This window comes from Carlito syrichta, unplaced genomic scaffold, assembly GCF_000164805.1.
Source record: "Carlito syrichta isolate Samal-C Ts95f unplaced genomic scaffold, Tarsius_syrichta-2.0.1 Scaffold305686, whole genome shotgun sequence".
In the NCBI taxonomy this organism is placed as follows: Eukaryota; Metazoa; Chordata; class Mammalia; order Primates; family Tarsiidae; genus Carlito; species Carlito syrichta.
The window spans coordinates 798931-813326 of NW_007249782.1; the positions used below are offsets into that span (position 1 = coordinate 798931).

General features: G+C 35.9%; 1 protein-coding gene across 1 annotated transcript in view; it reads left to right on the forward strand.

The window, feature by feature from the left end:
* Positions 1–488: 488 nt before the first annotated feature.
* Positions 489–14396, forward strand: part of CTNNA3 (catenin alpha 3) — a 435250-nt gene continuing 421342 nt past the window's right edge. The window contains exon 1 of the mRNA XM_021714606.1: positions 489–606. The gene's annotated coding sequence lies outside the window, so the exon portion shown is untranslated. The remainder of the gene's footprint in view (positions 607–14396) is intronic.

A 14396-nucleotide genomic window follows, 5' to 3' on the forward strand; every position in this document is an offset into this window, starting at 1 on the left:
AGCCAAGATATTTAAATTATTTTCTTCAGCTATTTCTACGTTACTGTTGTAAGAGCTATTGGCAAATATCTGAAGGTGAGGTAAGAACTGCTTTTCTCTGGGTACCGATTTAATTTCTGTTAAAAATAATGGACATATTCTTAAGTAATCTATAAGCTTGATAGTTTCAGGGAAGAATCATATAGCATGCGTGTTTTCAATGTTTTCTGTCTACTTTGATAAATTCTCAAAAATGCCACTTTGGAATTTATAGTGTTTGGGAACATCATGAGTCCATGAAAGTTGTGTTTAAGAGTTGATACTGGACAATATGTCATTATTTCATTGTAAATTTAAATAATAGAATTTCAAGTCTGATTTTGCTGTTTGATGTTTCCCTTCACAGGCATGTTGCTTTAAGAACACCCATCCCCCCTTCTTGCTTGAGCCACTATGTCCTGTCAGTCATACTGAAATACACTAGGGTGCTTGTCAGGCTGTTTTCTTACAGATGCATCATAAGCTAAATTGTGAGCCATAATAGTGGCACTGAATTTCTAAATACAAGAAATTGCTTAAACAATTGGTTTAGTATCTGTATATGGGCAATACTCTGTCCTGCAGTAGGTGAGTGGAGTGTCAAACTTTTAAAAATCAAACTTTGCTATAAGGCAAATCCTAATAATTATAGATTATCTGTTTCTTGGTTGGTTAACTTTGGGGGAAACGAAAGAACATTATTTCTATAAAATGGGATGAATAGAAACTACTATATTGTGCATTTATTGCTTTTATAACTAATTTTCCTTTTAATAACACTAAACTCTAGACTACGTTATGAAAGTTCCAATTTTCAATGTCTACTTTTTCAAGTGTATTAGCAGGCATTTCAGATTTAGATAAAAATGTGATTCTCTTACACTTTTTTCTTTCACAACAGCTCATGCAGACTCAATTGAGCAGAGGCTCAATTCTGCTATTTGGAGTGTTTATAAGTGGTTTTAAAAATAGCACTAAAACAAATTCTCATGTGCCAATGCCCAAGCTATAGTAGCTTACATCAGAGCATTTAAAAATTCCTACTGTGTAACTGATCTATTACTATTTGAGTAATTGTATGCAAGGCATTGGAAGCTTTACATTCTTTAGACGTAAATGCTGTACAGCAAGCAGATTCTTTATTTGTGCAAACAATTTAATTTATGTTATGGATTTCTACACTTAAATTGCACATGGATTTTTTTTCTGTATTTTTTATGTGCAGGCTTAAATATTTTAAAACAGAATTAATAAAGCAAAAAATAAGAGACTAATAGATTTTTCTACTTATCTATTTAATAGTCAAGAGGCAACAAGGAGTTAAATTTTTAAGGTTTAAGGGGTTATCTAGGGTAAACGAGAAGAGATTACTTTTGCAGATACATGGAATGATTATTTATTTATCCTTTGCCTTGTTCTAGAAAGGATTTAGGGTGACTTACTATGCTACATAAAATTCAAGTTGGGGTAAATTAAATGTGGTGTGAAAGAAGAAAGAAAAACAAGTGTGGGGATATAAAACAGAACAGCAATAAGACCCAAAAATGCAGCAGTTCTCAACTATGGTTTTATGACACTGGTGTATTTATGGATTGATGGGAGAGAAAAATATAGGGTTTCAGAAATCTTATGGTAGAATTTCATGCAAACCAGCCACCTCCATTACCTCAGGTTACAGCCTGGAGTAGTAAGGAGTAGTATGTTGAATTGTGAATATTAAATACGCTTTAAATGTCACTTGTGTTTTGGTGGAAAAAAATGGGCCATTTTAACCCACATATTGATATATAATGGGCATAAATGTGACCCCGAGTTTTCAGATGAGATTGGAAGCATACAGGGTGGTATGGCCACACAGACTAGCCCCAAATTTTCAGAAAAAAATTTTGTTCATTACTCAATTCAGAAGGAGGATTAAAGAGGCTGAGTTTTTTGGAAACAACAAATTACCTACATATTAGAACAGACATGATAAAGGCAATGTTTAAAATAGATATTTTTAGCAGTTTTGTATGAATCCATGAATACTAGTCCTTACTGTTTTTTCCAATAGACTGTTGTAAGTGAAATTAGCTACTTTCATTTATTTTTTTCCACTTGTTTTAATCTAGCAATAAATTTACCTTGAACTTCAGCTTCTGTTAGGTCAAAATTAACTGTATCAAACTAACTAGTAAAAAATATTATTGGGTAAGAGGAGGAATTCAGAGACAGTACTTCATAATGTACTTTGATCTTTAAATTCTCACAAAACACCTACTGTGTTGAAGACTGTGCCTTGTGCCATGTACTGTACTAAACTGGGCTTGTGTAAGTGAACAAGCTTAGAAACTCGTGCTGTCACACAGTAGTGTTGAAAACAGACAAGGGGGTAGTAGTTAAAATTTTGCTAAATATCTTCAGTGATATCTTCCCATATTAACACGATGAATCAGAGACAATCATTTGACTCTTTTTTATTTCATCGTTGAAAATAAGATGAATAAGAAATGACTTTACAAGCTCAAAGTTTTTGTTTTTGTTGTCTTGTACTGTAAACACATGTGGGTTAACTTAGAGGTCTTGCCAGAACAAATTATAAATCAAATAGATAACACATAACTGATGCACAAGATGACGTTGACGATAACTTGGATACATAGGTTTGAAACCTGGGAATGAAATACTAGTAAAAACTTATTTAGGGCTTAGGCATCAAGTTATGTAAATTGAGTGATATTTCAGAGTGGTCAAGACGTTTAAGAAAAATTGACTTTTGAGGGAACCTAGAGAGAGATGGACTCAAAGAGCTTATAGAGCCAATGAATATCAGTAAAAATTTTTAGATATAGCCGGGCTCGATGGCTCAGCCTGTAATCCTGCGCTTTGGGAGGCTGAGGTGAGTGGATTGCCTGAGCCGGAGGGTTTGAGATCTGCCTGGGCAACTTGGCGAGACCTCATCTCTACAATAAATCAAAAAATCAGCTGGGCGTGGTAGCACATGCCTGTAATTCCAGCTACTTGGAAGGCTGAGGTGGCAGGATCGCTGGAGCCCAGAAGGTCGAGGCTGCGGTGGCTGGGAGGGGCCACTGCACCCCAGTCTGGGTGACAGAGTGAGACTCCAACTCAAAAAAAAAAGAAAATTTGTAGTTATATAGTAAATGAAATAATATAGAAATATTTTCTGTATCACTAGGGTGAGAGAGGAACAGAAAAATATTTTTAAAAATAATTTTTTTCAGAAACTGTTCACATGTATGGTATTAAATTCACCCCTTTAAAGTTTATAGTTTGCTGAGTTCTGACAATTGTGTACAGTCATATCACCACCACCACCACCACAATTACATAGAATATCCCCATCATCCTAAAAAGTTTCCTTTTGCCCCTCTGTAGTCGATTCACTTCATCAATCTTTAGCCTCTGGCAACTACCAATCTGTTTTCTGTCCCTGTATTTTTGCCCTTTTATGAATGTCATATATAGGGAGTTGTACAGTGTGTACATACTTGTGATTGACTCACTAAGCATTATGCTTTTTATATTCATTCATGTTGCTGTCTATATCAGTTCATTCTTTTTTCTTACATAACGTGATGGTATGATTGTGTCTTGTTTATCCATTTACTTGTTGAAAATTTGAATTGTTTCTGGTTTCTGAATGCAGTAGTCTCCCCTTATCCAGGGTTTCGCTTTCTGCAGTTTCAAAAGTGATCCAAAAATATTACACACAGTAAAATATTTTGAGAGAGTGAGCACATTAACATAACTTTTATTAAAGTATATTGTTATAATTATTTTATTGCAAGTTATTGTTGTTAATCTCTTACTCTGCTTAATTTACAAATTAATTTTATCATAGGTAAGTATGTATAGGAAAAACCATAATATATAGGGTTTGCTACTATCTCAGGTTTTAGATATCCACTGTGGTCTTGGAGCATATCCCCTGTGGATGGGGGGGACTACTGTATTATGAATAAGGCTACCGTGAGCGTTAGCATATAGGTTCTTATGTGGATATATGCATTCATTTCTCCTGGCTAAATACCCAAGAGGTGGAATTGCTGGGTCATATGATGGGTATGTTTCACTTTATATGAAACTTCCAAGTTATTTTCTAAAGTGGCTAAAGTTTTCTGAAGTACTAGTTTGCATTTTCACTAGCAGTATGTGAGATTTCAGTTGTTTCTCATCTTTGCTAGCTCTAGCATCGGCAGTCTTTTAAATTTTAGCTATCCTAGTAGATGTGTATTATTATATAATTTGGCTTTAACTTTCATTTCTCTAGTGGCTAATGATGTTGATCATTTTTCTATGTTTATTTGCCATCTATGTATATTCTTTGGTGAGATGTCTTTTCATATTTTTTGCCCACTTTCAAACTTGAGTTGTTTTTCTTTTAATTATTATGTACTAAAGATTCTTTTTACTTCCTGGATACAACTTCTTTGGCATATATAGGTTTTAAAAATACTTTGTCCCAATCTGTGGTTTTCCTTTTCATTGTCTTAACACTGTCATTCAAAGAGCAAAAGTTTAAAATTTTCCTGAAGTCTAGTTTATCAATTTTTTCCTTTATGGATCATACTTTTGGTGTTGCATCTAAGAAAACTTTGCCTAACCCAAAGTTACAAAGATTTTTTCCTATGTTTTCTTCTACAAATTTAATAGCTTAAACTCGTACCTTTAGCTCCATTTTCCAGTAAATTTTTGTAAGTAGTGTGAGGAAGGGGCTAATGCTCCTGTTTCACACATGGATTCCAATTATTCCAGCACCATTTGTTAAAAAGATTACCTTCTCTCCATTGAGTTACCTTGGTACCTTGTTGAAAATCAACTGTATTAATATTATGTCTAATAGATGGGGACTTAAAAACATTATCATGACCAATATAATTACCAGTAACTCCTTCATATTAAATAGCCTGTCCATGTCCTATTTTTCTTTTTTTTTTTTGAGTTGGAGTTTCACTCTATCACCCAAGCTGGAGTACAGTGGCATGATCACAGCTCACCACAGCTTAGACCTCTTGGGCTCAGGTGATTCTTTTGCCTCAGCCTCCCGAGTAGCTGGGATGACATACATGTTCCACCATGCCTGGATAACTTGTTTATATTTTGTAACACAGCAAGAGGTGAGGTCTTGCTATGTTACCAGGCTTGTTTTGAACTTCTTGGCTCCAGTGATCTTCCCACCTCAGCCTCCCAAAATTCTGGGATTACAGGTGTAATGCCCAATTTAAACTGCTTAAAAATGTGTTTTGGTAGTTGGATTTTGAAATCAGACCAAGGTCTGCACATTTAAAAAAATATTTGTATCTCTTTATGTGGTGGTTATGCTTCTTAAATATCTTTTCATCTGTAATTATTTCCCCTCTTTTCCATATCACCCATTAGTTGAAGAAACTAGGTCTTTTGTTTTGTAGTATTTCCCACATTCCAGATTTGGATGATTGCAGCCTTGTGATGCCACTTAATACATTCATCTTTCCAGTAACCTGGTAGTTAGGTATAGCCAAGGCTTGATTAAGGTTAGATTCAATCCTTTTGGCAGAAATACCTCATTGGTGTTGTGGTATATCTCCTGTTATGTCACATCAGGAGCCATAGAGTCTGGGTTGTCTCATGTTTAGTAATGTTAAGATTGATCTTTGGGTTTAGGCTCTATAAGTGTGATCCTCAAAATTCCCCATTAAGCTAATGATTAACCTAATAATTTTAGCCTTTGTTGGTAATCAATGTCTAGATCTATTATTTTATTAGAGGTTGTAAATGGTGATTTTATAATTCTATATTAGTTTTTCTTGTTTGAAAAGAACCTTTCCCCCTTTTACTATTTCATTACCCTAAAGTATATTTCATATAAGAAACATCAGGAAAATGCTTGAATATTTCTCATTATAAATTTTTAGAAAATAGGATGGTGCTCTAGCAACTTTGAAAGTTGAGCAATTAGTTTTTGCTTTTTGAGCTAATAAATGTTAATATATTGGATATATTTCAGTCTATTGCAATCCTGTTCTTTTTTGATGTCCAAATTTTCCCATTTTTGACCCGTGAGAACCCTTTTAAATTGGCTCCTGAGTCTTTTGACAAAGTGTGAATGGGTTTTGCTTTCTAGCACAGGTTCTAGGTTTATTTTGTACATTTCTTGTCTAAGACATGAAACTAGTCTTTTCCCCAAGACGCGTAGTTCCTTTTATTGGGAAATAATATTTTGGAAACACAGAATACATACTAGGATTGCTATTGCTGCCTCCCTCCCCTGCCTTTTTTTTATCAGTAGAGCTGGGAAACAGGTTTTTTTTTTTTTTTGAAGAGAAAGATATATAATGAGTTCATATTGTTATTTCCAATTCAAATATAGGATTATAGGTTAAAAAATTTTGTTTTCATATTTTATCTTTTTTCTTATGTGGAAATCCTGTTTCCTAACCTGAATATAATTATTTATTTGCTTTATCCTAATATGTGTGTATATACCTATGTATGTATATGTATATATGTATACACACAAACACATGCACACATAAATCATAAGAATACTAAATGCAGTTTAAGATTACTTTGATATTCTTTTTGTCCTAGAGGATATTCCTCCAGGGATTAGAGTAAAAATATGATGCTGTGAAGTCACTTGAAATTCTTCCTTTTTGTGTGGTTATAAAACTAACTTGAAATATAGTTAAAGCCTTTTTTGGTTGTTGTTATTTATATATTTATTTATTTGTTTGTTTATTGTCAGGGTCTCACTCTGTTGCCCAGGCTGGAGTGCAGTGGCATGATCATGGCTCACTAGCATCCAACCCTGGCCTCAAGCAATTCTCCTCAAGCAATTTGAGGGGAGTGAGAACTTCAAATTCTCTGTAGTAGCTGGAACTACAGTAGACACCATCACGCCTGGCTAATTTTTTAGATACAGGGTCTCTCTATATTACCCAGGCTGGTGTTTTTGATATTTTGAAATTGATTTATGAGTTATTTATTTTCTAATTATGTAAAACATTTACATGGTTACAAAGTCAAAACTCTAAATTAGATACATTCAGAGAAGTCTCGCGTTCTTCGCTGTCACCTATAAAGATGTGGGGTACAATTCAGGGTTAGGTAAACAAATGGTCATTGAAGAGGTAAAGTTTGGGCCTCATTTTTGTCTCCACCTGGTTTGAGATCAGATACCCTTATTGATGAAGTGTCTCCTGTCCCCCACTCCCCTGCCCACGCAGTTTCCTGCTACTGCCAATCCCTTTCTTGTAGTATTATGATAATTGTTCAGGGTCCGCTTATGCATGAGAACATGTGGTACACAGTTTTTTGAATATTATAGGCTCTAAAGGACAACCATTTAAATTTGTTTTCTGTGGTTTCTTTTCAGTTTTTTTCATGGGTTCTTTTTGAAAATATTAGCAAGAGCACAATGTATTTGTAGTACCTCTTTTCATATGTAAAGGTAGTATACTGTAAACACTGTTCTGCATTTTGCTTTTTTCATGTAATGATGTAGTTTGGAGATTACTCCACAGAAGCATATGGAGAGAACTTTACTTTTTCCTACAGCTGTGTGGTACTTGATTGTGTGGATATACCGTAGTTTCCTTCTTTCTCTCTTCTTCCTTTCTTTTCTTTTAATTCTTTTCATTTTTCTTTTCTTTCTGTCTTTTTTTTCCCCAAAAAATATACTGCAGTGCATTGACTTGGGCATACATCACTATTTATTTTTATATTTGGGGTAGATTCCTAAAAGTGGGATTGCGTTAACTGCATATATATACGTATTGCAAATTTTCCCTCCATAGGCATAACATTTTACATATACACAAGCAGTGTAAAAAGATGTGATTCTCTATGGCCTTACTAACAGAATTTGTTATCAATATTTTGATATTTGCCAATCCGAAAGATGAGAAGTGACATCTAAGTATATGTTTAATTTGCATTTCTCTTATTATGACTGAGGTTGGATGACTTTTTACATGGTTAAGGATTATTTACATATTTTTCCATGAATGAGAAATTATTTTAAATTCCATTTAACTTTACATATCTACTGACTTTTTACTATGAAGGGTGAGTAAAGATAAGTGTTTGTGCTTTTCCATCTTTTTGCTGTGTTATTCTGCTAGTCTGTTCACTATGTCCCCATATGTGTTCTCAGTCCATGAGTACCGAATGCTTCTAATGCTACTAATGTTTTTTTTTTTTTTTTTTTCTACTTGTTTCTTGAGTTCTTTCCTCTTGCTTTTCATTCTCTTTTGCTGTTTTATCTTTTTTGGATCTTGTAACTTTTCTTTGAGTTCTCTATAAAAGAGAGAACACATTATATATGTATGTGTGTATCTGTATAGATTTGTGTATACATATGTATTTGAGTCCTCATATAACTATTTTATTGAACTCTGCTTCTGCTTTCTTTATTAGTTATTGCTAATCAGATACATTTTGATTGGGTTCCCCCCCACCTTTTTTTTTTTTTTTTGGTTGCAGTTTTATATTGAGTTCCTATTACTAACCTTTTATGCTACCAGTCATTTACAGTTTAAGAAGGTTCAGGGGTTGGGTGAGAATGAGTTGGGGTAGTCAGAATTTTGAATATGTTTGTGGTATTGAATACACAAAAGTTTTTTTTTCCCTTTGTTTCTAGGAAGAGTTTTATTTAATTATTTGGTGCTCCAAAACTCAATAGGCCTCATAACAAAGTAACAGACTATCAGCATTGTGAACTGGTGATTCGGTATCCCTTGTTTTCTTCACTCTGTGTGACCTCTAGTAGTTCCCTTAGTTAGGTGGGAGTAGACTGTAGTACTAGTTGTAGACAGTTAGAAATGGCACGTCATCCTGTTAATCCTGACCTACAACTATCACAGACAGTCTCAAACTGTATTTGCAGGGATACTCTCCTTTGATTCTTATACCTATCTATGCCCTGCATCTTAATACTTTAGTCAAGGACTCTTGGAGGAATTTCAGGGTTCATGGCACTTACTTTTAGAGAAAATTATTTCCCATTGAGGTGTGGATAGGTTTTTACTCTTTTTTCTTTTTAAAAATTTGATCAACTAGATACTGTATTTTGTTGTTTGTAGTTTGGGATAATGAAAGTTTCTTTGATGATAGTTTTAATTTTATTCTCTTTTGTTTTTCATTACTTTTGAAAGAGAGGAGAGACATAAACATGCATTTGCTTTACCATGTATTATAAGGAATCCTAGGAGATGTTAGGATTATGATGACTGTCTTAGAGATCTGTATAAGGTACAAAGATAAGAAAGCATTGCTTACCTTTACCATGAGCATATGCTTTAAGATATAAAGAAGATTGCTTGAGTTGAAGAAAATGAGCAGGTGTTTGCTGAATGGCTATTGGGGAGGGGCATTCTGGGCAGAGAGAACAGAGTGTGTAAAAGTTTAGTGTCATGAATCAGTAAGGTCTGTCTGGAGAACTTCAAATTCTTTGTTATGGATGGAGTAATGGGAGGAGGTAGGTCAAAGAGAGAGAGAAAGATGGAGAGATAGGACAGACCAAATTGCCTCGAGTTATGCAATGAAGTCTGAACATTATTGTGTCAGCAACAGAGAATTATTGAGGATTTTAAGCTGGAGGCTAGAATAACATTCTCTTATTTTATATTAAGATAACACCAACCGGGTTCGGTGGCTCAGCCTGTAATCCCGCGCCTTTGGGAGGTTGAGGTGAGTGGATTGCCTGAGCCCGCGGGTTCGAGACCCCCCTGGGCAGCGAGACCTCATCTCTACAATAAATCAAAAAATCAGCCGGGTGTGGTAGCGCGCTCCTGTAATTCCGGGTACTCGGAAGGCTGAGGCGGAAGAATCGCCGGAGCCCAGCAGGTTGAGGCTGCGGTGGTCGGGAGCGGCCACTGCACTCCAGTCTGGGTGACAGAGTGAGACTCCAACTCAAAAAAAACAAACAAAAAAAAAGATAACACTTTACGAACAGTTTGGTGGATGAAAAACTGAAGAAGGGAGACGTTAGTTAGTTATTACAAAGTCTAGAAAAGTCTAATGAATGCCCAAACTAAGGAAGTAGCAGTGGGAATGAAGTGAAAACGGCCAATATGGGAGGAGTTAAAGGAGTAGAAGCAGTGTGACTTTTTTCACTGATCTGATGTGAAGAGAAAGGCAGGGTGAAGGGGAATATTCTAAGATGATGTCTAAGTTGCTGGGTTGGGTGACTAGCTATATGGTGATGTCATTAATATAGATCAGCACTGAAAAAGATGGCAACTAGGTTTTGGAGGAAAAAGTATGTGTTTAATTTTGAGATGCATATGGGATGGCCCCGTTGGCAATGGATTTAGAGTTTCTAAAGTTCATGAAAGGGGTTTGGACTGTAGATAATTTTGTGAAACAGGGCTTTAAGTAGAATCAAAACTTTAGGATGAGATTGTTCTGAAAGAGCAATGTAACATGAACAGAAAACAGGATAAAAGGGATCAAAGCTGAGGTAAGACCCTACTTAAAAGGAGGTAGCAGATAAGGAGTATCTAGCAAAAGATACTGAGAAAGAATGGTCAAAAGGTAGGGGAAAAAGCATGAGGGTGATGTTTTGAAGCCAGAGATAAAAAGTCTTTATAGGTATTTAGCCAGAGTTGATACATTATCAATAAAGTATTGATAAATAGTAAACTTGGATGATTCATTTTAAAGATTCCAGCACAGACTTTTAAAAATTCTCTTGGAGGAGTATAAAAGAATGAAATACTAAGGGACACAGAAGGAGTTAAAATTCTCTAGTTACATACTATATGTTTTCCCAAATTTATTTTATTTTATTATTATTTTTTTGAGTTGGAGTCTCACTCTGTTGCCCAGACTGGAGTGCAGTGGCCGCTACCGGCCACCGCAGCCTCGACCTGCTGGGCTCCGGCGATCCTTCCACCTCAGCCTTCCAAGTAGCCAGAATTACAGGCATGCACTACCATGCCCGGCTGATTTTTTGATTTATTGTAGAGATGGGGTCTCGCTGCCCAGGTGGGTCTCGAACGTGTGGGCTCACGCAATCCACTCACCTCAGCCTCCCAAAGGCGCGGGATTATAGGCTGAGCCACTGAGCCCGGCTTTCCCAAATTTATTTATAGAAAAATAAATATAGGACTTTGATTTCATTTTTTAGAAATATTCTGATAAGCAAGATTTTATTTATTTCTAGCTAAACAAAATTTTTTGGTTTCACATTGAGGTTGATGAGAATTCCACTTCCTTCACCACTCTCTTTTTGTTCTCTGCCTTTCAAAAATACCAGATCTTAGGAGAATTCATATACATTTGAGCTGTCTTATAATATTATGGAGTTAGATAGACTCATAGGCTCTCTGGACTTGCAGCAACAAAAGCCACTGTCACTTTCAAAGTGTATGTGAAGGACACATTACTTCTGCCCTGGTTGCTTAAACTTGATGTCTTGTAGCTGAAGGTTATTCTTGTTCTGGATGATTCAATGAAAACTTCTCTTGTCTCAGATACTAGATTATCTTCTTCTTTGATTTCAACTTGACTAATTTAGATTTTGGCTTTTAAAGAATATATAAGTAATCTTCATGCTGAGCTTATATGAAATAGAATGTCATAGGGTCTTGATTTTAATCATAATTTTTGTGTGGTATGAAATGTCCTTAAGTTGAAAGGCATTGTTACACAGAGTAACTAACTGGGGGGCATTTCTGTCCTTTCTCCATTGCAGCAATTTTGAAAATGTGTGCCATTGGGAAATGTAGGGTGAGCTTTCAGTGTAAACTAGCATCTTATAAAATAACTAAATGGTATGTTATCAGAAGAGGGGTAATGAAGTCATTTTGTGAAATTTTTGCATACAATGTTACTTTTCAGTTAAATAAAAAATTGAATGATTACTTTTTGCTTCTTATTTTTAGAGGAAGATTAGACTTGACCAGCCATTCATGATCAAAGGCACATAAATAAGACCTAAATATAAGAATCTGTTGTTTTCCTTTGTAAGCGTATTTTATATGAGTTAAGGCGATTTTTTGGATTTTTTTTTCTATTTCTGAAACTTTCATTTTCATTGTATGTATGAGGAAACAAGTATTTTAATTTAATTTTGTTCAAGTCTTCTAATAAAGAATTCATAAAACTCAACTTTTTTGGGAGAAGGGCTCAATTGATCATTTTTCAAAGAATATCAACAAGGTGACTACCCAAAGGTTTAATAAAGATAACTTCAAATGCTCCAAGAAGCCTTTTAAAGTTTGAATTACAACATGCTGATACATAATTTTTGTTCTAAAATGTAACATTGTTTTATTCTGTTGAAATCTGGAAATCTTGGAAACTAAGAAAATAAAAAGTGTAGACTCGGGGTTCTTGACACTTAGTGCATTTAACAATTGTAGTACCAACCCTGGAGCTTACCTTTTATGTATCACTCTGGAATTGATTTCAAAGGGCGCAAGATCCTTTATGAGGCTGTTGTGCATTAGGAATGTGTTTGTTGTTATTTTTTTAAAGAGTACTTTAGGCATGCTGTGTTCCTAATTAGTGCACATGTAGGAAATATGCCTTATTGGTTTTGAAGTTATTTTGAAGCCAAGAGATCCAATAAAATAAGGCACCAGAGGGAAGTTTTGTTTTAAACTCTTTTGTTATGAAAACAATGAGTGAGGACATTCTAGAATAATAATTATGAGCTCTGCAGATGAAAGAGATGCTTAACGAAATGCAGACAAGTAGATTCTGTTTTTTTACTGCAAAAAGGATAATGATATCAACAAACATTTGTTGAGCCTTTGCTAGGTGTCAGAGATATGGGCTAAGTTATGGGTTTTATATGGATTTTCTTATTTAATCATTAAGATTCCTTTGAGAAGGGTACTCTTATTCTCATTTCACAGTTCAGGAAGGATCAGTAACTTGTCTACAGTTACCAGCAAGCAGGGATTAGAGCCTGAATTGTCACCCAGGCAGTCCAACTTCAAATCCAATGCTCTTCATCACTGAGATCCAATAGAGGTGGAATGAAGGAGAACTTAAGAACCCTTTAGCAGATAATGGGGGCAAGGGTGAGGGTGAGGGACAGGATGTCCCACAGGGCTGCTTCATATTGTCCTGCTGAGGGGCCGAGTGAAGATAAAATCTAGCTCTCCCGCTGTTGGGCAAATTGTGGATCTTTTTGCTAACACCTGCTGGGCTGTGTCTACCCAGAGAATGGCACCTTTTTCTAATTTGTCTGCCCAGAAGGGGCATATTTTTCTAATTAACTCAAAGGCAAATCTCAATTCTATAATTCTACTTTGAATATCACTGACTACATTCTATTCACTAGCTACAATCTTTTGTTTCTAACCTACCGCTTTCCCGTCTACTGGCTCCCTTGCTGGTCTCATTCCATTCACTTTTATACTGACCACTCCAAAGTTTAAAATTTCCTTTCAAATTCCACCCTTGTATATCCAACTACCAATTTAGCATCTTCACTTGGATATCTTCTATGTATCTCAAATTTATCATATCCCCAACTAGACTCTTTCTCTCCTCTTCCAACCATCCCCACTTTATTTGATGGCAATTCCATCTTTCCAGTTGCTCCAGACCAAAAAAATTAAAGATATTTGAGTTCTTTATGTCCTATGTCTAATCTTTCAGGAACTCCTATTGACTCAACTGTCAAACTATATCTACACTTTTAACCCTGAGTTTATTTCTGCCACCACCAGCCAGGTCTATGCCATTATTCTCTGTCATCTAGATTATCATAGGAGCTCCTAGTGGGAATCCCTACTTTTTGCCTTGTTCCTCATACTTCATTTTATTCACCAGAATGATCCTTTCAAAATATAAACCAGCTCATGTTGTGCTCAGACATCTGCAGTAGTTCTCATGATCTGCAGCCTGTATTACCTTTCTGACTTTCTCTCTTATTTTACTCTTTGCAGTTTGCTCTACCCCATTTACACTGGGCTCCTTACTGTTTTGCCAGTACTCTCCTGCTGTGACATTACATCTACCTGCAATACTCTTCCCCCTAGCTATCTGCTTGTCTCATTTTCTCACCTCTTCAAGTCTTGCTTAAATATCCCCTTCTCAATGAGGTTAATCTTGGTCTTACTTAATACTGAAATCTGCTTCTAGTTTCTCTATCACTTTTACTCTGTTTTGCTTTATCTTTTTAAAAATAGCATCCGGAGGCCAGGCTTGGTGGCTCAGCCTGTAATCCCAGCACTTTGGGAGGCTGAGGTGAGTGGATTGCCTGAGCCCGTGGGTTTGAGACCCGCCTGGGCAACTTGATGAGACCGCATCTTTACAATAAATCAAAAAATTAGCCAGGCATGGTAGCGCGTGCCTGTAGTTCCAGTTACTTGGATGGCTGAGGCAGAAGGGTCGCTGGAGCCCAGCAGGTCGAGGCTGCGGTGGCCGGGAGCGGC